Raw genomic sequence first — 23,632 nt, 5'->3', positions numbered from 1 at the left:
GATCCTGACCATCAGGCGGCCAGAGAAATTGGGAACATTTCTGTTTTGCCTGTTGAAATGTTTAATGACAAAGATTTTGTTCAGTTTCCTGATGTGGGTGTCCAAAGATGAGAGACCCATGTCTGTGATCTGTACCTCCTATGAGATCACCCCTAAGCTAGTTTAAACATGATCAAGTTCTGTCTACATGGTAGATTTAGACCTCTGCATGTCCTGTCTACTGATTATGTTTAGAGCTAACCATGTGTTGTCTATAATAAGAAGATTTAGACCTGACCATGTTCTGTGTACGCTAGGACTATGGGGACCTGGGTAGAGACAAGGCCTGGCCTCAGAACTGGGAAGCTCCGTGCCTGCATCTGAATGTCAGTGCTCAGATGTCTGGGGTCTGGAGCTGAGCTGGGCTTGTCTACGTAACAGCCTCTCTTCTGAGTGTGGTGACCTGGTCCTCCCAAGGGTCAGTGCTATGCTCGGGGCCTTAGTCTTAATCCCTGCAAGGTTCACCTTCCCTGGGGCTCATGGAGAATCCTCAGGAGGACTACCTGGCAATAATTCCAATTTACCATGCACGTGCATGGTGCATAGGGAAGCAGGTTTAGCTGGTCAATTGATTGCAGGGCACGCAGATCGGGCAAAAGGCCGATGGGTGACAGCTGAGGCTGCTGCTGAGCTCTCCCTCCAGTCTACCGTCCCTACTCAGCAGAGTCCAGAGCTGCCCCTCGGCTTTCAGCCCTGCTGTCCTGTCAGTTTTCTCAACATGTAAGTGAGACGAGAAAGGACTGAGCATGCCAGCACCAGGGTCGTGTGTTCAACTCTAGTATGAAAGCTTTAAAAACAGTTAAAATCACACAGAACCAAAGTGAGAAGAGGAGGACTCCTCTGGGACAAGTGTGGGGAAAGGAGACCCACCTGACGCTTTTTCCCATCCCGGGAGGTCCCAGGGACCCAGCTTGTTTCCACATTGGGGGAGCCCCCTGCAGAGCCATGGTGTCCTGACCAAGGGGACGTGTGACCCCAGGTGCAGGGTCTGGGGAGGTGAGGTCACCTTGGGACTGTGGACATGTGACCCAGGTGGAGGGGTCTGGGGAGGTGGGTCACCCTGGTGAGTGTGGATGTGTGGCCCCAGGTATAGGGTGCGGGGACTGTGTGGGTCTCACCATACCTGCATGGGTCAGGATCACATGTATGGGGAGACCGCATATGCGCTCTTTGCCTGCAGTGTGTCCTGTCCCCTTTGAGATTTCCAACCTCTGCATTAAGGGTGTTGTCCTGATTAACCTGTGGTTCCTTTTCTTCTCTTAATCTTGTCACAATCATATGAGGTCAGGCATGTTTGAGTGGGTTGCTGCTCTGTGTTCCGGTGAGTGACAACACTTGGTGGTATCATATTAATACTATAGCATATCCTATGTCTAATCTATGGGGGTCACCACTGCCTGGGTCCCCCTGGACAGAGGTCAGGTGAGCACAGACTAGCCCCCCCCCCCCCAAGAATGGTCTCCCACGTGCTCTGTGAGGGTACCGTGATGGCCCCTAAGGTAGGGGACTGTGTCTGGGCCTCCGACATTTGTGATGAAGGGGAGTCGAAATGGAATCTCAGTTAACAAGACATTATTTTAAGAATTTATTTTAAGTGAAATAAAACACACGTCACATACCCTTTACCATCATCACCATTTTAAGTGCACGTTTCTGAGGCATCAGATATATTCACTTTCTCGTGGAGCCATCACCACCATCCCTAGAACTTTTCATCTTGCAAAACCAAAATTCCACAACCATGAAAGTCTCATTCCCCATTCCCTCCCACTGCCCCTGGCACCGATATCCACTTCAGTCCCTGAGTTGTCGACTCCAGGGCACCCACTGGAGTGGAATCCTGCAGTGTTTGCTGACGGGTCATTTTGGAAGAGCTGACTTTCAGTCTGAAGCTCTGCCTGTTTGCATCTGAAGAATCTGCATTTAAGGAGAGGGTGTATGAGGAAGGGGGTGTATGCGGGACAAAGGTGTCCGGGGTGCAGGTGAGCCAGGACCTGACCAGCTGCCTTTTGGGTCCTCTGGTCCCATCTCTTGGTCTGTGCCTCATCTGCATCATCACTGTCCCCGCTGGCACCGCTGGGGTGTTGTTGTCTGAGTGAGATTCCCCTGGTGCCCCTGCTCTCCTCCCCTCCTCCTGCTGGTTGGGGAGGGAACTGCTTGCTGTGTGGTCTCTACTCCTGAGGCATGAAGGACCCTGTAGCATGGACCTGCAGAGTGTGGGGTGTGGTCCCAAGAGCATGGGGCCCACATAGGACACGACATCGGGGCGTGACAAGTGCTAGGGCTGCCTCATCACTGACAGGGAATGTTGCCCAGATCCTGCTCGAGAGGGCGTGGTGGGTGGCCTGGGACCCTAGAGGCCCCATTCCTATACTGGAGCTTGGAGAGTGCATCCCCATGGGCTCCAGATTCACCCCATATCTCAGCCATATCCCTCTGTCCTGTCTTTGAACTCAGGAAAACGAGCTCTCTTGTCCACAACATAGGCCTGGTCCTGCTGATATTAGGATTCTTTAAGTTAGGCGTCCTGGGATAGCAGCTCTATTTAGGCCTGAGAAGGAACAACTCCGGAGTGTACAACAATTTCAGATGAAACTAATATTCAATGACTATCCCTAACTACTCGGTTGTTGACTTCTATTAGTCATTATTCTCCTGGTTTTAGCTCTGATGTGGGGATTACAGAGGAGTCAACATTTAAATCTTCATAATCTGTGTATTTGTAGCTTCAGTATCATTACTGACCCATAGTTTTTTTATGGTTTGGGAAGAGTTATTGATTTCATGTATCATGTAAAGGATTCACAATGATGATAGGGCCATTAAGATTACAATAATAGCTAGTAAATTGTTCACATTTTCTCTACCTGTGCATCTATTGTATGCATATGTGTTTAGATGTCAATATTAGTGAAATGATATAGAGGACTAGAGAACTTATTTTAAAAATCACTATTAATGTGTGATGAAGAAAATGTAAAAGTTCTTCCATAATCGGTGATGTTGTATCTTGAGAGCCTAGATGAAATTGATATGCCTTAGTGATATACAGGATTTTAGCCTATCATTTAACTTTGACAAAGCTACATCACTTTTTATTTTTATCTCATTTATTGAGGAAGACATAATTGTTATGGTGTTGGCTTGAAACTGGTTGAAAAGGACTTGAGTCCTTCCTTATTTTACGTTTACATAGGTAGGATCTTGAAACATAGGATATGGTGGAGGACATCCGTGTAACCATTCTAGGTTAGGAGTAGCAATTTCCACTGCTAAGACTTCTTGTTTAGACACAAATGCTTTTCAAAGTATGAAGATTATTAGCATTACTGCTGCTACTGAGATGAATGAGCCTAAAGACAAAATATTTCATGGTGTGCGTCCCTCAGGGTACTCAGACTAACGTAGTGACATCCCTGAGAGGCCACGAAAGTGCTGCAGGAAGTCATATTTACTACTACAAATATACTTGTGAAGTGAATTTTTGCTCATGCTGAGTTAACTGTATAACCTGAGAATAGTGGGAATCAGTGTAGGAAGCCTCCTATAATAGTGAAGACTGCTCCCGTGGACATTAGGTCATGGAAGCGTGCTACTACATAGAATGTATCCTGGAGGACAATGTCTGGGGATGAGTTGGCTAAGATGATTCCTGTCAAACCACCTACTGTAAAAAGAAAAACTAAAGCCTAAAACTCATAATATAGTGGGAGGTCATATAGTATTACCTCCGTGAACAGTTGCTAACCAGGGACTTCCCTGGTGACGCAGTGGTGAAGAATTCGCCTGCCAATGCAGGGGACACGGGTTCGAGCCCTTGTCTGGGACGATTCCACATGCCGCGGAGCAAAAAGCCCGTGTGCCACAACTACTGAGCCTGCCCTCTAGTTGTGGCCCGCCAGCCACAACTAGTGAAGCCCACGCGCCTAGCGGCCGTGCTCTGCAACAAGAGAAGCCACTGCAATGAAAGGGCCGCACACCGCAACGAAGAGTAGCTGCCGCTCACCGCAACCAGAGAAAGCCCATGCGCAGCAACCAAGACCCAACTCAGCCAAAAAAAAAAAAAATGAAAGGAAAAGGAAAAATTAAATAAAGAGTTGCTAATCAGCTAGATACTTCTACTCCTGTAGGGATAGAAGTAATTACGGTAGCTGATGCAAAGTGTGCTCCTGAGTCCACAGCTATCCCTATGGTAAACATATGATGGGCCCACAAGAGAACTCCTAAAAAACCAGGGGACATGACTCATACTATTCCCAGATAGCTGAAAGGCAATTTTTGTCCTAAATAGTAGGTAATGATATGTGAGTTTATAACAAACCCTGTTAGGCCATGAATACAGACTTCAGGGTGAGCAAAGTATCAAAATAAGTGTTGGTATAGGATTCGGTCTCCTCCTGCAGGGTCAAAGAAAGTAGTGTTTAGATTTCTATCTCTTAACAGCATGGCAATTCTGGCTGCTTGGACTGAGATTGGTAATTATAGTAATATGGCTATAGTTGGAGAAGATTAAACAAATAATGGTGTTTGGTATTGGGATATGACTGCTGGTTTTGTATTAAAGACTATAGTAATAAAAGTAATAATACCAAGAATTGAGGAGACACCTGCTAAATGTAAGGAGAAAACAGTTAGGTCGACAGAGGCTCCTGCATGGGCCAGATTGCAGGCTAGAGCTGAATACACGGTTCCACTGGTACCAGAACCAGCTTCTACTATTGGTGATATGAGTAGGAGTAAGAATGATGGGGGAAGTAGTCAAAAGTTTATATGATTTATTGGGGGAAATGCTACTTCAGCTGTCCGAGTTATTAGTGGCCCAAGTCAGTTTTCAAAGCCTGCAATCATAATGGGTACAGCTATAAAGAAAATTATTACAAGTGCAGGGACTGTTATGACTACTTTACAGATTTGGGCATCTCCAAGTAGCGGTCCAGGTCAGCATAGCTCAGCCTGGATTAATATAATTAAGGTGCTGCCTGCTACTCCAGCTCAAGCACCAAATAGTAAATATAAAATGCCGATATCTTTGTGATTTGTTGAAAATAATCAGCAGTGTATGAACAGAGGTAAAATGACTGAGTTAGCATTAGACTGTAAATCTAAAGACAGAGATTGAGCCCTCTTTCTGGCAAACCCTGTGGTGAATCAACAAATTGAATTGTAACTTCAGAGAAGCAGATTCAATTCTGCCAGTGATTTTCCTGCCTTTTTTTTTTTTTTTTTTCTTTTTTTCTTTCTCAAATGAAGGAGAAGTAGACTGAAGCCAGTTGACCAGAGGATTTGCCTGTTAACTAAAGTTGCCTGGGGTTAAAACTCATCAATCTCGTAAAGATTTGGCTTAAATTCAGTGTTTGCTTTACATTCAATTGATGTAGAATAAAGTCTTGCAATCCTTATTTTTAGGAATTAAGTAAATTTCACTTGTTTAGGGTTTTGAAAGCTCTTGGTCTGAACTAACCTAAATTCCTAGTCCAGCACCGATAGAATGGGTGTTGTGTGTAGTAATCGTGTGGGTATTATGATTGGTAATGATAGGAAGGTTATTTCTTTGTATGTTCAAATTGTTTTGTGTTTGTGTTGTTTAATGAAGGGAATATAGTTAGTGATGTGGAGTATGTTAGCTGCAAGTAGAAATATGTGCTGAGGACTGCTATGATGGCTATTAGTGTTGGTAGAATGATGTTGTCATTTTTGTTATCTCTTGGATAATTATTCATTTGGGTAGAACCAATTATTCATTGGGTAGAACCCAAATGATGGGTAGAACCCAAATGATGGGCGATGTCCTAATGATACTATAATGTCCTAATGATACTATAATGGTGAGGAAAATGATTGTGATGGGAGGTGTTTTATCTCATGTGTGTGATAATGATACTCTTGTAGTACATGATCTGGGCATAAATAAGAAGAAGATAGTGTTGTTATGATATAAATTAGTATGTTTAGGATTGTTATAATCTGAATATACATTATAATAGCTGTTAATCATCCTATATGGGCAATTGATGAGGAGGGTGTAATATTTTCCAGGTGAGTATGGAGAAGTCTGCCTCAGCCTCCAGCTATGATTTATAATATCACTATGATTAATAGTATATTTAGGTTGATGGATGGTGACATGTGGTATAAAACTGATAGGGGTGCAATTTTGTCATGTTGATAGCATCAGGTCTGCTGTTCATGGGATGCCTTGTGTGACTTCAGGCACTCAGAAGTGAAATGGGGAAAGTCCTACTTTTGTGACAAGGGTGATTGTCATGAGGGTGGGTGCTGCTGTATTAAACATTTTTGTTATTCATTGTGCTCTTTGACCAGAGTATATTAGATTAATGATAATAGCCATTATAAGTAGTATTGATGTGGTGGACTGTTTTAGGAAATATTTGTTGGATGCTTCTGTAGCTTATGGGTTCATGTTTTTTTTTATTAGAATGGGGATACCATTAACCAGTGTGACCTTGTTATACAATTATATTTCCTGAGAAAATGGTCAGTAGAATGATGGTAAAAACAATGAGAGTTTATTAGCACAGGAAGGATATACAAAAATATTTTGGGGCTATGGGCCTGAAGCTTACTTAGAGAACTTTACTATATAGCATGTGGTGTAATGTGGTAGGTAGCGTGGAGAATGTAAAATTATTAGGAAGAATTCAATTCCAGGAATAAGAGCCTTGAAACCTCTATGATTTACTCTATCAAAGTAACTCTTTTCTCAGACATATTTCTTAAATTTGTGGTGGGTTGCCTGGTATGATGACAAGTAGTGAAAACTCTCATATACATAGGGTTAATGTTAGTGGTAAAAAAAAACTTTTTATAAGAGATGTATGCGTTGATCATATCAAAATTGTAGGTAGGAGGCTCAAATTCATAGAAAGGAGATTGTTAGATGTGTTTTAATGATGACTTGGGCTGTATATAATTCTGGCACCTAGGGATTGTCGAATGCTCCTAAAAATAGATTGCTGTGGAAATGTTTATTATAGGGAAATTGACATATTCTCTAGGAGGGACGGGGTGAATGGGCCTGCTACATTTTCTACATTGAAGACATATACAGGTTTTGATGCTACTTCTGTTAAATCAAGTGGGGCTTCATTGGATTTCTGCTACTGCGGAGATAATCAAATCCGGGTAGGGGTCAGGAGAAAATTAGTCATAGGTGTTCTTGTGTAATAATTACTGTTGAAAGTGTAAATGATCCATTTATCAGTAAGACTGAGAATAGAATAACTGCTACATTACTTCATATGAGATGATTGTCTGTGCTATTGTTCCTAGAGCTCCAGTGAGTGAGTATTTTGAATGTGAAGTTCATCCAGATCTGAGGATGGAATAAATGGCTAGGTGTGATATGGCTAGTATAAATAATATGCCTACATTTATACTAATTAGTGGATAAGATATGGGAAGAGGAATTCATGTTGTGAGAGCCAGGGTTAAGGCTAGCATTGGGGTTAAGGCTAGCAAGAGAAGCCACCGCAATGAGAAGCCCGCGCACCGCAACAAAGAGTAGCCCCCGCTTGCCGCAACTAGAGAAAGCCTGCGCATAGCAACGAAGACCCAACGCAGCCAAAAACAAATTAATTAATTAATTAGTTAACTATTTTTTTAAAAAGTACTATATCCTTCTGTACAGCTTCTCTGGGAAGAACAGAGAGATGGCGTAGGAGAGTGAGAAAGACCAATATTTAGTGCACATCTCTCATGCAGGTGCTCTGCTGGCTCAGATAGATTTATCCCCACTTTACAAAGGAGGAAATAATCTCAGAGAGGTTTAGTAATTTTCCCAAAGCCAAACAGCTATGGAGTGGCAGAACCAAGATCTGAACCAAGTCTGTTACCTTCAAAGCCTAAGTCCTCATCACAACAAAACTCAATTAATATTTACATTTATCGTATTACATTGCAACCTGGGGAGTTCTTGGCACAATCCTGAATAAGAGTGAGAAAGAAAGAAATAGCATTGTTCCTACAGTCAACCCAAATTTTTGGAGCAGCTGCTAGATGCCTGGCCCTTGTTGGGGTTCAGCAGTGATCAAGACAGGAAGAGTCCTGCTTTCATGAACCACGTAGTGGGGAGGAGAGACGGGTGCAACTTGGGTGAGGGATTTCACCTTGCTGGACCTCTGGTTTGTCATCTGGAAAATGGGATGGGTGTTCCTCATTTTCTGGGGTTGTCCAGCCCTCACATTCTCTGATTCCATAAGAAGCATTTGTTTTCCTGTTTCTTTAAAATTCATTCAGGCCGTGAGCTGTGATGAATGTTGTTAGCTGCTCCCCAAAGCACTCTATTCCCACCCTTTTCCTGTGATCAGGTCTTTCCCGAAACATGACTCACAGTCAGTCAGTCAAGTCACAGAACCTAAGGGGCACCCAGCAGAAAAATCCCAACCCTTGCTTCCCAGGAGCTCTGCGGTCTACCTGCCAGGTAAACTGAACTCACCTGGCACAAGGTGGCCATCCCTGGTTTCACATCAACATGATCTCAGGCACAAACCTCCTTGTTTTTCCATTTTGTCTCTAAGTTACTTGTTGAAGCAACTGCACAAATATGGCAAAGGCATAAAATCAGGCATCTTCTGCCCCCAGTGCCTACTAATAAATGATTTTCTGCCACTTTAATGATAAAGAAAGAACATTTCAACATTCTGCTACCCTTATTATTTGTCATTTTTGTTGATATTTCTATTGAATACATCTTTCAATATTTTAACAATGGAACATTTATTTAGGTTGTTCCAGACCCAGCCTTTAGTGGTAAAGGTTTTGTTGTTATATTTCTATTATGTTTCCTTTAAAAATCATTATCCTATTTAAATGGATTAAGTCAATTCTATAGGCATTTATCTTATGATATTGATGAAATTGATACATAGAGGGCAGTAGTACAAGTTGATTGGACTTGAGAACCTCTATTAGCACAGTTAAGTATAAATATTGTCTATATGTAAACCAAAGTACATGACGAGTGAGATTCTCTGACTTTTTTTCACTGTCTGCCCCTCAAGCCTGTGAGAAATGGAATATTTCTTGCCCTATCAGTAAACAAAGGATGTCACAGTCTTCAGCACTTGCAGCCCTCCGATGTGAGCCGGCGGGCCCTGAGGCACTCAGGATATGCAAATACAGAATGCAGGCCCCAGAGAGCTGAGGTGCATATCAAAGGAAGGATTTCAGTGAGCCCAGGCAAAGAAAAGCGCTGCATTCCTCACCTTGGGAGAGCTGGTTTTCCTTAGTTAACAATCACCTTTTGATGTTCCCCATTACCTGAGCCAGTCCCCTGCCGTGTCCCCTCCCCCCAGTACTTTAGCTCAGGGAGGAAGGAGCGCAGAGGGACTTGGCTGAATAAGGGGCCTGCGCGCCTCGGGAGGAGTTTTCAGCCGCTTTCCCCGCAGTCGGGAGGAGGGGCGCTGACGCCGCAGCCGGACCCTGCGCCTCCCTTGCCCCGTTTCCCCTCAGGACGCTCAGGCCGACCCCCTCCCCACGCCCACCAGGCCTCGCGAGCCAGGCCGAGGGCAGGGGCGAGAGGAGGGACCGAAGTTCCCGGGGACCAGACGCTGGAGGCCGCTCTTTCTGCACAGCAGCGGCGGGTGGCAGCGAACCCCTGCCCCTCAGAAGCTGGTCTTGTGCTGCCGCCCGGGCACCGGACCAGGCGGAGGGTCGGCGCCCACTTACCCGGCCCGCCGTCCCCGCGACTGTCACGGCTTCGGCCGCCGGGGCGCCTCCAGAGCCGGCAGCCTCAGTGAGGTCGCCCTCCCCTCGGGCTCCGGGGCAGTTCCGTGAAGGCGGAGGGAAGAGACCCCGCCCGAGCGGGGAGTTCCAGCTCTGAGGAAACGCGGGCTCTTTTCAGCGCGCAGTGGGTGGGACCGTTCTGCCCCGAGGCCTTCCGGGAGGGAGCGGGGCGGCGGGGGAGGGAGCCGCCAGGAGCGCAGGGCCCCGTCGGGGGTCCTGGAGGGGCGGCCCGGCCTGGGGGCCACGCCCACTGTGGCCGCAGCCCAGGTCTTTTTCCTGGAATCCTACACGAAAAAGTTAGAAAGATACACAGTCTATAGTAAATATTCACAAATGATTGTTGCTGCTGTGCTCACTATTCTATTAAAGGTGTAAAATCCATAAAACACTTTAAGTTCAAAATTAAATATGAATTTTTACCTTTCTAATTATGTCTCTGATATTCACAGTTGTGGTTAATGAATCAGAGACTGTGGCATCACTAGTTAAAAATGAGCTTGTTAAAAAAATAGAACTCAGGCCCACCGGACCTACTGAATCACAATCTGCACTTTTACAATCTCCCCAGTGTACTTGTGTACCCATGAAGAGTTGAAAGGTCCATTTCTACCTCGGCATGTCTTTTCTGTATGAGAAATACACATTTTATCCAGTTTGATATAAAGAAAACACTCAAAAATGCATATGCCTGTGTTGAAACCATCATTTTATCATTTCTTTTCCAGACAAGTATAGTCTCCATACTGGTTTTGTGGATCACATGCCATACTCTTTTCTTGTAGTTAGAAATAAGGTAGAGAAAGTTACTTTGTAAAAAAAAAATATATATATATATATATATGTGTGTGTGTGTGTGTGTGTGTGTGTGTGTGTGTGTGGATAATTGAAGACACTCTTCTAAATGAAAGGCGGTTCTCTAAACTTGCTGTTTTCTTCTTGGGTCACATTATGAACTCTTCCCGTGGCCACATGGCGTGTGTACTTTTAATTTCAGGGACTGCTGACATTCCAGGATGTGGCCATAGATTTCTCTCAAGAGGAGTGAGAATGCCTGGACCAAGATCAATGGGAATTGTACAGGGATGTGATGTTAGAGAAGTATAGGAACCTGCTCTCCTTGGGTGAGGATACCTTCCTTCCAGAATTCCTTATCCAACCACAGGGTTTGGAGTCCTTCATTTGTAGAATGTCTCCTGAAATCGTCTGCTTCCTACAATAGGGTTTCAGATTGCAACGTTTCAGGAAAGATTGGGAGTTTGTGGGTATAATTTTTCTTATTCTTTTAAAATTGCAGCCTCCCTTTTCATATACTTTGTAACTGCTTGGGATGTGTCTATATGAACTGTGTACTATATGCTTCGGTTATAGTCCTTACAATATTTTATTGTCTTATTTTCTGTTAACCATTTTCCATGGATTCTTTGGGCTTAAGGTATATTAAAAGGGAGACTGCGATTCTGGGACTTCCCTGGTGATGCAGTGATTAAGAATTCGCCTGCCAATGCAGGGGACCCGGTTCGATCCCCGGTCCGGGAAGATCTCACGTGCCACGGAACAACTAAGCCAGTGGGCCACAACTACTGAGTCTGCACGCCACAACTACTGAAGCCGGTGTGTCTTGAGCCCGTGCGCCATTTATTTTTTGGAGAATAAAACCACTTCTGAGTGATTACAATTTAGGCCAGCTAGTCAAAATGCTTTATCACCTGTTCTTCTAAAACACTGATCAATGGAACAAGTTTTACTAGGGATAACAGTGTAATTGTATTCTGGAGTTCATATGGGCAATATGGTTTATGACCTTGATGCTGGATCACGACATTTCAATGGTATAACTGCTATTAATTGTCTGTTTGTTCAACGATTAAAGTCTCACGTGATCTGAGTTCAGACTGGAGTCATCCTGGTTGGTTTCTGTCTATTGCAGATTTCTTCCAGTATGAAAGAAAGGACAAGAGCAATAGGGCTTACTTTACAAAATGTCTTCAAAGTAAATGATGATATAATCTACATTCAATTAATTTATACATACCCTACTGTAGAACAGGGTTCGTTACGGTGGCAGAGCCCGGTAATTATGTAAAACTGAAACTTTTTCTGCACTGGTTCAAGTCCTCTTCCTAAGAATATGTTTATAATCAACATTCTTTCACAAATTACCCAATTTAATTCACCATAGCCTTCCTCATATTAACTAAATGGAAAATCCTAGGCTATATACAAATCCAGAAAGGGCCAAAAATCATCAGCCCCCATGGATTATTACAACCCATTGCTGAGGCATTCAAATTACTTATTAAAGAACCACTATGTCCATCAACATCATCAATTTATATATTATTGCCCCAATGCTAGCCTTAACCCTGGCTCTCACAACATGAATTCCTCTTCCCATATCTTATCCACTAATTAGTAAAAATGTAGGCATATTATTTATATTAGCCATATCACACCTAGCCATTTATTCCATCCTCAGATCTGGATGAACTTCACATTCAAAATACTCACTCACTGGAGCTCTAGGAACAATAGCACAGACAATCATCTCATATGAAGTAATGTAGCAGTTATTCTATTCTCAGTCTTACTGATAAATGCATCATTTACACTTTCAACAGTAATTATTACACAAGAACACCTATGACTAATTTTCTCCTGACCCCTACCCAGAATTTGATTATCTCCGCAGTAGCAGAAATCCAATGAAGCCCCACTTGATTTAACAGAAGTAGCATCAAAACCTGTATATGTCCTCAATGTAGAAAATGTAGCAGGCCCATTCACCCCGTCCCTCCTAGAGAATATGTCAATTTCCCTATAATAAACATTTCCACAGCAATCTATTTTTAGGAGCATTCGACAATCCCTAGGTGCCAGAATTATAGATTCTTTCATCTTGTAAATATAGTTTTTTTTTGAAAAAATAATTTTTATAGTTTTACTACCTTTAAACATAATGTACTCCATTGCTGTGGAATATTCCTTCATAGGAGCGTGCATGGTTCGTTTCTGCATCCACCTGTGATGGCCTTCAGGTTCTTTCAGGTTTGGCTCCTGTGGCTGCGAGTCCATGTCCGTGTGTCCTGGTGCAGGGCTGGTGGGTTTGTGTTCAACTGGGAGGAGCACTGTGGGTCTCTGTGCAAGGACTTCGCTATCTGAGGCCCGATAGTTTCAGAAGTGGTTGCATCCCCCCGTTGCCTACCAGGCTTTCCATTGCTCCACATCCTGCTGATATTTGATACTATGTCTTTCATGTCTGCCATTCTGGTAGGTGTATGCACGGTATTTTTCTTATGGCTTTAATCCCTCTGTTGTTAGTGAAGTTGTGCATCTTGTGGTATTCATGGACTATTTCCTGTTGTTTTTTAAAAAGTTTTAAAAATTGTGGTCAGGTATACATAACATAAAATTTACTATCTTAACCATTTTTAAGTGCACATTTCAGGGTCAAGAAGTAATTCACACTGTTGTGCAAACCTGACCACCATCATCCTCCAGAACTTTTTCATCCTGCAAAATTGAAACAGTCCCCATTAAACACTCACTCCCCATTGTCCCTCCCTCAGCCCCTGGCACTCAACATCCTACTTTATGTCTCTATGTTTCCGACTGCTCTAGGTGCCTTGTATGAGTGGATCAAGCACTGTTTGTTTTTTTTGTGTGTGTGTGTGTGTGTGTGTGTGTGTCTAGCTTACATCACTGAGCATAATGCCCTCAAGGTTCATCCCTGCTGCAGCCTGTGTCAGAATTGCCTTCCTTTTTAGGCTGAATAGCCTCCCCTTGTATTGATGGACCGTGTTTTTCTTCTCCATTCATCCATTAGTGGACACATGTAATATCTACATTCATTTCTACTGTCATAATATTTGTGGAATAACATCAGAAAGTCCTATGAATCAAAAGTCATTTGCCAGTAACTTTTTTCTTAAACTTTTTGTTGTGGAAAACATCAAGGCTAAGAAAAGGGAAAAATACATGTCAGCTTCACTTGTGTTCAGGAGTTAATGCTTTACGGATTCACTTTATTCCCTGTGTGTGTGCTTTGCCTGTGCATGTGCCTGTTTGCATACATATGATGTGCATAGGTATGTGCACTTGCACACATTAGTGTGTGCATGGGCATATGCGTGCATGTGTGTTCACATGCTAGTGTGTGAATATATTTGTGCTGTGCACGTGCATATGTTTGTGTGTGTGCTGTGCCTGCCTGTGCGCACACCTGTGTGTTTGCGGGAAGCACTTGCAAGTTGCCTGCAGACTGAATTGTGCCCCAGATATATCCGCACGCAGCTGCTCTAACAATCCTGCGTAGCCACGTAAAGGTCACAGATCTCAGGGATTTAAATGGATGGAGCAGGTTATCCTGACACAGAGTTTGTCTTCCAATGACTGTCACTGTCTCAGTAACATCCTTCACACCTTCTTTAAGCCCCATTCAGGGTCCAGTTTAGACTCCCATTACATTCAGTCACCTGTCCCAGGTCCCCTAAAGCAACAATGTCACCGTTGGAGAGCCCGGCCAAGGCTGGGGGTGCCCCTCCTGTTGGCCTGGCCTCCAGGCCCTGCCCTTGGCTCCTGTTTTCTCATATCTCAGCCAGGCCCCGACTTAGATGGGGCCGCCACCTCTTTCCTCACAGGGTCCCATCGCCCAGTCAAGGGGGTTCATTCTCCCCAAACACAGCATCAGGAGTCGGGGGGTGACAGCCCCCAATGGGTCTCCTTCATGTGAGACCCTGTGCTGTTGAAAGAGCAGGCACCCTGCCCTCGGGGGTGGGGGACTGGGGGGCGACATGCGGCCCACGATGGGCAGGAGGGTCTCCGGGTGGGGCGAGCCAGTGTGCAAGGAGTTCCGCGGTGGGTTCTCCTCTCCAACGGCTTCTGTGCCCCTACCTCTCCCCGTGCCTCCCCTCGAAGACAGCGCGGTGCCCGGGACGGGAACCATGGGACACGTCAGCCACCGCCCCCTCTACGCACACACACACACACACACACACACACACACACAAGCACACGCACACGCACACGCTGCAGGGAAGCAGGACCTGAGTGCAGGGCTCTCAGCGGCCCTGAGCGCCCCGCCCGGAATCGGCCTGCCGAATGGACAGACCGGATCTCCCGGCCCGGACCATGCAGGACTCTCCTGCCTGGGCTTCCAGTGTGGCCGCCTCCTTCTGGAAGCCTGGGAGGCTGGAACCAGGCCACTTCTTGTCTGTCCTGGCAGCAGACTGGGCTGCACTCTAAGAAGTCCGTGGCTCGCCCGTGGATCCTGACCATCAGGCGGCCAGAGAAATTGGGAACATTTCTGTTTTGCCTGTTGAAATGTTTAATGACAAAGATTTTGTTCAGTTTCCTGATGTGGGTGTCCAAAGATGAGAGACCCATGTCTGTGATCTGTACCTCCTATGAGATCACCCCTAAGCTAGTTTAAACATGATCAAGTTCTGTCTACATGGTAGATTTAGACCTCTGCATGTCCTGTCTACTGATTATGTTTAGAGCTAACCATGTGTTGTCTATAATAAGAAGATTTAGACCTGACCATGTTCTGTGTACGCTAGGACTATGGGGACCTGGGTAGAGACCCGGCCTGGCCTCAGAACTGGGAAGCTCCGTGCCTGCATCTGAATGTCAGTGCTCAGATGTCTGGGGTCTGGAGCTGAGCTGGGCTTGTCTACGTAACAGCCTCTCTTCTGAGTGTGGTGACCTGGTCCTCCCAAGGGTCAGTGCTATGCTCGGGGCCTTAGTCTTAATCCCTGCAAGGTTCACCTTCCCTGGGGCTCATGGAGAATCCTCAGGAGGACTACCTGGCAATAATTCCAATTTACCATGCACGTGCATGGTGCATAGGGAAGCAGGTTTAGCTGGTCAATTGATTGCAGGGCACGCAGATCGGGCAAAAGGCCGATGGGTGACAGCTGAGGCTGCTGCTGAGCTCTCCCTCCAGTCTACCGTCCCTACTCAGCAGAGTCCAGAGCTGCCCCTCGGCTTTCAGCCCTGCTGTCCTGTCAGTTTTCTCAACATGTAAGTGAGACGAGAAAGGACTGAGCATGCCAGCACCAGGGTCGTGTGTTCAACTCTAGTATGAAAGCTTTAAAAACAGTTAAAATCACACAGAACCAAAGTGAGAAGAGGAGGACTCCTCTGGGACAAGTGTGGGGAAAGGAGACCCACCTGACGCTTTTTCCCATCCCGGGAGGTCCCAGGGACCCAGCTTGTTTCCACATTGGGGGAGCCCCCTGCAGAGCCATGGTGTCCTGACCAAGGGGACGTGTGACCCCAGGTGCAGGGTCTGGGGAGGTGAGGTCACCTTGGGACTGTGGACATGTGACCCAGGTGGAGGGGTCTGGGGAGGTGGGTCACCCTGGTGAGTGTGGATGTGTGGCCCCAGGTATAGGGTGCGGGGACTGTGTGGGTCTCACCATACCTGCATGGGTCAGGATCACATGTATGGGGAGACCGCATATGCGCTCTTTGCCTGCAGTGTGTCCTGTCCCCTTTGAGATTTCCAACCTCTGCATTAAGGGTGTTGTCCTGATTAACCTGTGGTTCCTTTTCTTCTCTTAATCTTGTCACAATCATATGAGGTCAGGCATGTTTGAGTGGGTTGCTGCTCTGTGTTCCGGTGAGTGACAACACTTGGTGGTATCATATTAATACTATAGCATATCCTATGTCTAATCTATGGGGGTCACCACTGCCTGGGTCCCCCTGGACAGAGGTCAGGTGAGCACAGACTAGCCCCCCCCCCAAGAATGGTCTCCCACGTGCTCTGTGAGGGTACCGTGATGGCCCCTAAGGTAGGGGACTGTGTCTGGGCCTCCGACATTTGTGATGAAGGGGAGTCGAAATGGAATCTCAGTTAACAAGACATTATTTTAAGAATTTATTTTAAGTGAAATAAAACACACGTCACATACCCTTTACCATCATCACCATTTTAAGTGCACGTTTCTGAGGCATCAGATATATTCACTTTCTCGTGGAGCCATCACCACCATCCCTAGAACTTTTCATCTTGCAAAACCAAAATTCCACAACCATGAAAGTCTCATTCCCCATTCCCTCCCACTGCCCCTGGCACCGATATCCACTTCAGTCCCTGAGTTGTCGACTCCAGGGCACCCACTGGAGTGGAATCCTGCAGTGTTTGCTGACGGGTCATTTTGGAAGAGCTGACTTTCAGTCTGAAGCTCTGCCTGTTTGCATCTGAAGAATCTGCATTTAAGGAGAGGGTGTATGAGGAAGGGGGTGTATGCGGGACAAAGGTGTCCGGGGTGCAGGTGAGCCAGGACCTGACCAGCTGCCTTTTGGGTCCTCTGGTCCCATCTCTTGGTCTGTGCCTCATCTGCATCATCACTGTCCCCGCTGGCACCGCTGGGGTGTTGTTGTCTGAGTGAGATTCCCCTGGTGCCCCTGCTCTCCTCCCCTCCTCCTGCTGGTTGGGGAGGGAACTGCTTGCTGTGTGGTCTCTACTCCTGAGGCATGAAGGACCCTGTAGCATGGACCTGCAGAGTGTGGGGTGTGGTCCCAAGAGCATGGGGCCCACATAGGACACGACATCGGGGCGTGACAAGTGCTAGGGCTGCCTCATCACTGACAGGGAATGTTGCCCAGATCCTGCTCGAGAGGGCGTGGTGGGTGGCCTGGGACCCTAGAGGCCCCATTCCTATACTGGAGCTTGGAGAGTGCATCCCCATGGGCTCCAGATTCACCCCATATCTCAGCCATATCCCTCTGTCCTGTCTTTGAACTCAGGAAAACGAGCTCTCTTGTCCACAACATAGGCCTGGTCCTGCTGATATTAGGATTCTTTAAGTTAGGCGTCCTGGGATAGCAGCTCTATTTAGGCCTGAGAAGGAACAACTCCGGAGTGTACAACAATTTCAGATGAAACTAATATTCAATGACTATCCCTAACTACTCGGTTGTTGACTTCTATTAGTCATTATTCTCCTGGTTTTAGCTCTGATGTGGGGATTACAGAGGAGTCAACATTTAAATCTTCATAATCTGTGTATTTGTAGCTTCAGTATCATTACTGACCCATAGTTTTTTTATGGTTTGGGAAGAGTTATTGATTTCATGTATCATGTAAAGGATTCACAATGATGATAGGGCCATTAAGATTACAATAATAGCTAGTAAATTGTTCACATTTTCTCTACCTGTGCATCTATTGTATGCATATGTGTTTAGATGTCAATATTAGTGAAATGATATAGAGGACTAGAGAACTTATTTTAAAAATCACTATTAATGTGTGATGAAGAAAATGTAAAAGTTCTTCCATAATCGGTGATGTTGTATCTTGAGAGCCTAGATGAAATTGATATGCCTTAGTGATATACAGGATTTTAGCCTATCATTTAACTTTGACAAAGCTACATCACTTTTTATTTTTATCTCATTTATTGAGGAAGACATAATTGTTATGGTGTTGGCTTGAAACTGGTTGAAAAGGACTTGAGTCCTTCCTTATTTTACGTTTACATAGGTAGGATCTTGAAACATAGGATATGGTGGAGGACATCCGTGTAACCATTCTAGGTTAGGAGTAGCAATTTCCACTGCTAAGACTTCTTGTTTAGACACAAATGCTTTTCAAAGTATGAAGATTATTAGCATTACTGCTGCTACTGAGATGAATGAGCCTAAAGACAAAATATTTCATGGTGTGCGTCCCTCAGGGTACTCAGACTAACGTAGTGACATCCCTGAGAGGCCACGAAAGTGCTGCAGGAAGTCATATTTACTACTACAAATATACTTGTGAAGTGAATTTTTGCTCATGCTGAGTTAACTGTATAACCTGAGAATAGTGGGAATCAGTGTAGGAAGCCTCCTATAATAGTGAAGACTGCTCCCGTGGACATTAGGTCATGGAAGCGTGCTACTACATAGAATGTATCCTGGAGGACAATGTCTGGGGATGAGTTGGCTAAGATGATTCCTGTCAAACCACCTACTGTAAAAAGAAAAACTAAAGCCTAAAACTCATAATATAGTGGGAGGTCATATAGTATTACCTCCGTGAACAGTTGCTAACCAGGGACTTCCCTGGTGACGCAGTGGTGAAGAATTCGCCTGCCAATGCAGGGGACACGGGTTCGAGCCCTTGTCTGGGACGATTCCACATGCCGCGGAGCAAAAAGCCCGTGTGCCACAACTACTGAGCCTGCCCTCTAGTTGTGGCCCGCCAGCCACAACTAGTGAAGCCCACGCGCCTAGCGGCCGTGCTCTGCAACAAGAGAAGCCACTGCAATGAAAGGGCCGCACACCGCAACGAAGAGTAGCTGCCGCTCACCGCAACCAGAGAAAGCCCATGCGCAGCAACCAAGACCCAACTCAGCCAAAAAAAAAAAAAAATGAAAGGAAAAGGAAAAATTAAATAAAGAGTTGCTAATCAGCTAGATACTTCTACTCCTGTAGGGATAGAAGTAATTACGGTAGCTGATGCAAAGTGTGCTCCTGAGTCCACAGCTATCCCTATGGTAAACATATGATGGGCCCACAAGAGAACTCCTAAAAAACCAGGGGACATGACTCATACTATTCCCAGATAGCTGAAAGGCAATTTTTGTCCTAAATAGTAGGTAATGATATGTGAGTTTATAACAAACCCTGTTAGGCCATGAATACAGACTTCAGGGTGAGCAAAGTATCAAAATAAGTGTTGGTATAGGATTCGGTCTCCTCCTGCAGGGTCAAAGAAAGTAGTGTTTAGATTTCTATCTCTTAACAGCATGGCAATTCTGGCTGCTTGGACTGAGATTGGTAATTATAGTAATATGGCTATAGTTGGAGAAGATTAAACAAATAATGGTGTTTGGTATTGGGATATGACTGCTGGTTTTGTATTAAAGACTATAGTAATAAAAGTAATAATACCAAGAATTGAGGAGACACCTGCTAAATGTAAGGAGAAAACAGTTAGGTCGACAGAGGCTCCTGCATGGGCCAGATTGCAGGCTAGAGCTGAATACACGGTTCCACTGGTACCAGAACCAGCTTCTACTATTGGTGATATGAGTAGGAGTAAGAATGATGGGGGAAGTAGTCAAAAGTTTATATGATTTATTGGGGGAAATGCTACTTCAGCTGTCCGAGTTATTAGTGGCCCAAGTCAGTTTTCAAAGCCTGCAATCATAATGGGTACAGCTATAAAGAAAATTATTACAAGTGCAGGGACTGTTATGACTACTTTACAGATTTGGGCATCTCCAAGTAGCGGTCCAGGTCAGCATAGCTCAGCCTGGATTAATATAATTAAGGTGCTGCCTGCTACTCCAGCTCAAGCACCAAATAGTAAATATAAAATGCCGATATCTTTGTGATTTGTTGAAAATAATCAGCAGTGTATGAACAGAGGTAAAATGACTGAGTTAGCATTAGACTGTAAATCTAAAGACAGAGATTGAGCCCTCTTTCTGGCAAACCCTGTGGTGAATCAACAAATTGAATTGTAACTTCAGAGAAGCAGATTCAATTCTGCCAGTGATTTTCCTGCCTTTTTTTTTTTTTTTTCTTTTTTTCTTTCTCAAATGAAGGAGAAGTAGACTGAAGCCAGTTGACCAGAGGATTTGCCTGTTAACTAAAGTTGCCTGGGGTTAAAACTCATCAATCTCGTAAAGATTTGGCTTAAATACAGTGTTTGCTTTACATTCAATTGATGTAGAATAAAGTCTTGCAATCCTTATTTTTAGGAATTAAGTAAATTTCACTTGTTTAGGGTTTTGAAAGCTCTTGGTCTGAACTAACCTAAATTCCTAGTCCAGCACCGATAGAATGGGTGTTGTGTGTAGTAATCGTGTGGGTATTATGATTGGTAATGATAGGAAGGTTATTCCTTTGTATGTTCAAATTGTTTTGTGTTTGTGTTGTTTAATGAAGGGAATATAGTTAGTGATGTGGAGTATGTTAGCTGCAAGTAGAAATATGTGCTGAGGACTGCTATGATGGCTATTAGTGTTGGTAGAATGATGTTGTCATTTTTGTTATCTCTTGGATAATTATTCATTTGGGTAGAACCAATTATTCATTGGGTAGAACCCAAATGATGGGTAGAACCCAAATGATGGGCGATGTCCTAATGATACTATAATGTCCTAATGATACTATAATGGTGAGGAAAATGATTGTGATGGGAGGTGTTTTATCTCATGTGTGTGATAATGATACTCTTGTAGTACATGATCTGGGCATAAATAAGAAGAAGATAGTGTTGTTATGATATAAATTAGTATGTTTAGGATTGTTATAATCTGAATATACATTATAATAGCTGTTAATCATCCTATATGGGCAATTGATGAGGAGGGTGTAATATTTTCCAGGTGAGTATGGAGAAGTCTGCCTCAGCCTCCAGCAATGATTTATAATATCACTATGATTAATAGTATATTTAGGTTGATGGATGGTGACATGTGGTATAAAACTGATAGGGGTGCAATTTTGTCATGTTGATAGCATCAGGTCTGCTGTTCATGGGATGCCTTGTGTGACTTCAGGCACTCAGAAGTGAAATGGGGAAAGTCCTACTTTTGTGACAAGGGTGATTGTCATGAGGGTGGGTGCTGCTGTATTAAACATTTTTGTTATTCATTGTGCTCTTTGACCAGAGTATATTAGATTAATGATAATAGCCATTATAAGTAGTATTGATGTGGTGGACTGTTTTAGGAAATATTTGTTGGATGCTTCTGTAGCTTATGGGTTCATGTTTTTTTTTATTAGAATGGGGATACCATTAACCAGTGTGAGCTTGTTATACAATTATATTTCCTGAGAAAATGGTCAGTAGAATGATGGTAAAAACAATGAGAGTTTATTAGCACAGGAAGGATATACAAAAATATTTTGGGGCTATGGGCCTGAAGCTTACTTAGAGAACTTTACTATATAGCATGTGGTGTAATGTGGTAGGTAGCGTGGAGAATGTAAAATTATTAGGAAGAATTCAATTCCAGGAATAAGAGCCTTGAAACCTCTATGATTTACTCTATCAAAGTAACTCTTTTCTCAGACATATTTCTTAAATTTGTGGTGGGTTGCCTGGTATGATGACAAGTAGTGAAAACTCTCATATACATAGGGTTAATGTTAGTGGTAAAAAAAACTTTTTATAAGAGATGTATGCGTTGATCATATCAAAATTGTAGGTAGGAGGCTCAAATTCATAGAAAGGAGATTGTTAGATGTGTTTTAATGATGACTTGGGCTGTATATAATTCTGGCACCTAGGGATTGTCGAATGCTCCTAAAAATAGATTGCTGTGGAAATGTTTATTATAGGGAAATTGACATATTCTCTAGGAGGGACGGGGTGAATGGGCCTGCTACATTTTCTACATTGAAGACATATACAGGTTTTGATGCTACTTCTGTTAAATCAAGTGGGGCTTCATTGGATTTCTGCTACTGCGGAGATAATCAAATCCGGGTAGGGGTCAGGAGAAAATTAGTCATAGGTGTTCTTGTGTAATAATTACTGTTGAAAGTGTAAATGATCCATTTATCAGTAAGACTGAGAATAGAATAACTGCTACATTACTTCATATGAGATGATTGTCTGTGCTATTGTTCCTAGAGCTCCAGTGAGTGAGTATTTTGAATGTGAAGTTCATCCAGATCTGAGGATGGAATAAATGGCTAGGTGTGATATGGCTAGTATAAATAATATGCCTACATTTATACTAATTAGTGGATAAGATATGGGAAGAGGAATTCATGTTGTGAGAGCCAGGGTTAAGGCTAGCATTGGGGTTAAGGCTAGCAAGAGAAGCCACCGCAATGAGAAGCCCGCGCACCGCAACAAAGAGTAGCCCCCGCTTGCCGCAACTAGAGAAAGCCTGCGCATAGCAACGAAGACCCAACGCAGCCAAAAACAAATTAATTAATTAATTAGTTAACTATTTTTTTAAAAAGTACTATATCCTTCTGTACAGCTTCTCTGGGAAGAACAGAGAGATGGCGTAGGAGAGTGAGAAAGACCAATATTTAGTGCACATCTCTCATGCAGGTGCTCTGCTGGCTCAGATAGATTTATCCCCACTTTACAAAGGAGGAAATAATCTCAGAGAGGTTTAGTAATTTTCCCAAAGCCAAACAGCTATGGAGTGGCAGAACCAAGATCTGAACCAAGTCTGTTACCTTCAAAGCCTAAGTCCTCATCACAACAAAACTCAATTAATATTTACATTTATCGTATTACATTGCAACCTGGGGAGTTCTTGGCACAATCCTGAATAAGAGTGAGAAAGAAAGAAATAGCATTGTTCCTACAGTCAACCCAAATTTTTGGAGCAGCTGCTAGATGCCTGGCCCTTGTTGGGGTTCAGCAGTGATCAAGACAGGAAGAGTCCTGCTTTCATGAACCACGTAGTGGGGAGGAGAGACGGGTGCAACTTGGGTGAGGGATTTCACCTTGCTGGACCTCTGGTTTGTCATCTGGAAAATGGGATGGGTGTTCCTCATTTTCTGGGGTTGTCCAGCCCTCACATTCTCTGATTCCATAAGAAGCATTTGTTTTCCTGTTTCTTTAAAATTCATTCAGGCCGTGAGCTGTGATGAATGTTGTTAGCTGCTCCCCAAAGCACTCTATTCCCACCCTTTTCCTGTGATCAGGTCTTTCCCGAAACATGACTCACAGTCAGTCAGTCAAGTCACAGAACCTAAGGGGCACCCAGCAGAAAAATCCCAACCCTTGCTTCCCAGGAGCTCTGCGGTCTACCTGCCAGGTAAACTGAACTCACCTGGCACAAGGTGGCCATCCCTGGTTTCACATCAACATGATCTCAGGCACAAACCTCCTTGTTTTTCCATTTTGTCTCTAAGTTACTTGTTGAAGCAA

The sequence above is a fragment of the Eschrichtius robustus genome, chromosome 1 (assembly GCF_028021215.1).
Source record: "Eschrichtius robustus isolate mEscRob2 chromosome 1, mEscRob2.pri, whole genome shotgun sequence".
NCBI classification, from domain to species: Eukaryota; Metazoa; Chordata; class Mammalia; order Artiodactyla; family Eschrichtiidae; genus Eschrichtius; species Eschrichtius robustus.
This window is presented reverse-complemented; position numbering follows the sequence as displayed.